This window comes from Solea senegalensis, linkage group LG10, assembly GCF_019176455.1.
Source record: "Solea senegalensis isolate Sse05_10M linkage group LG10, IFAPA_SoseM_1, whole genome shotgun sequence".
In the NCBI taxonomy this organism is placed as follows: domain Eukaryota; kingdom Metazoa; phylum Chordata; class Actinopteri; order Pleuronectiformes; family Soleidae; genus Solea; species Solea senegalensis.
This window is the reverse complement of record NC_058030.1, coordinates 3,558,469-3,560,598: the sequence shown is the minus strand read 5'-3', so window position 1 is coordinate 3,560,598 and position 2,130 is coordinate 3,558,469.

The following is a 2,130-nucleotide window of genomic DNA, read 5'->3' as shown; positions in this document are numbered from 1 at the left end:
CTCCTTTCCATGCAGCAGCTCTACTCCCATTCTGTCTCGTTGTTTTTGATCACGACCCATCGCTCATGACCATAGGTGAGGGGAAGAACAAAATCGACCGGTACATCAAGAGCTTACTGCTCCTGCCGCTCTGGTTCTCCGGTCAGTGTCACGCTCCGTTGTTCCCTCACTTGACGTGAACAAGATCCACGGAGATTATTAAAAGGATTTGTCTGAAACATTCTGTTTTATATAGTACATGTGTCTTTCTTTGTCCCCAGGAATCATCCTTGTTCGGGTCATTAATAATAAAAGTTGTTTTTTTTGTTTCAAAAGTGACACCACAGAATCATATCAGCGAGGCTATGGAACATTGACCCTGCAGTCAAACCAGAGAGGCGTAGAGTATATGAGACAGAATGATGAACTGAAAAGAGAGCAAGCTCTCTTTCTCTTGTCTTTTATTCTCCTGTCTGCTACTGTAAAAGGTGTCTGCGGTGTTTTTGTCTTAAACATCAGGCATAGACGAACACACATGGCTGACGCTCCATCTGGTCTCCATTATCGCCTCAATCCATTATCAACACCTTGCATTCTGGCACAACAGCACCCTCATCACCAGCATCCGCACTTCACCAGCTGTGAGGGAAGAAGCAGATATGGTACAATTTGCAAGTTAAGTTTATTTGCGCAGCCTTCTTAATCACATTTACAATCCAACAAGGCTTCCCATCGCCCACGTTATGGGTAACAATGAACGCATGCGGTGACCCGCCCGGCCTTAAGACTATCAATGAGCAGAAAAACCTCCCACTACAACCTCGCTCTCCATTGTGAGTAGGTGTGTAAGAGAGCATTTGTTTGTATGCATGTGTGGGAGAGTGAAGGAGACGCCAGACATCCCTCCACAAACTTTTGATGGACTTGTTTAACTTTTGGAACAAATTAGATTTGGCTACATTTATTATGTGCAGAGCTGTTTGACTGTCTGTTTGTTTGTTTGTTTGTTGTTTTGCCGTTACAGATGAGCAGTCATGTAAATTAAGTTAAGGGCAGGGATGGGTGTGTAATCTGTGGATCACAGTAAAGAGAGGGAGCAACGGAGAAAAAGTGCTCTGATACTGCGATGAAGTGAGATTTATCCTTTGCTTCTGCATATTGTAGATACATATTTTTATTTTATTTTATTTTTTGCCCGCACTGTGTGCTGTTTTTGGACTACAAGTTTTTGTTTTATTCACGTTTCATATTCAACAAACCTATGAACTCATCCAATAGCTTGATCCATCACAACTCCTATTTATCATGTGCATCTTTATTGCATATATATGAGGCCACTTTAGCAGCTCAGATCTGTTTGTAATTATGATCCATGTGAGTTATAATCACTCCTGGGAAATATTACGTATGTAGGAATTGCTTATTATATCTGTTTATTTCAAGCTACAGCGACCGTTCAGGTGGATAACAGCCTTAGTCTGTGTAATCCATCACATCTCATTATGCAAATTTGGCTGCATCATTCAGATTGATTAATATTCCCAAAGAACTTCAATTACAAATTCCAGTGTACCTATAAATTACATGCGTTGCCAAAATGGCAGTATATATACTGTAGGGTAAAAGTGATTGTAATAAATAGAATCACTGGGAAGAGGGAGAAAAATAAAAAAGTAAAATCAAATTTAAAGCTTCAGCTTCAGGCAGTAACCCCTCTCCCCTGTGGGGCTTTTAATTCCAAATTTAATCTAGATTACATCCACATCTGGCATGTCCCTGCATGCCACCACACCCTGGTTGAACCGCTCTTCTCAGAAAAAGGAGGATGACCCCATGGATGAGTGGATTGATTTATCCCAGACCTGATGATACAATGTTAAGTAGAGATTATAAAAGAAACCCCTGAGATTTGAAGCGATGCTGTGGCACTCATCCAGGGTGTTGTAATTGTACACATTAAAACGAGGAGGTGATGTAAGAAGGGGATTGTCACAGAATGACTGTTCATATAATACTTGGTTGCTTGTGTCTGGCTGAGGCGGCTGCTTTTGTTTCTCCTTCTCTCTCTCGGCAAGACTCTGATTGAGTATCCTGGCCAAAGAGATTAGTCTATCATACCCAGCACAAACCCAAAAACTACAGCCAAGAAAA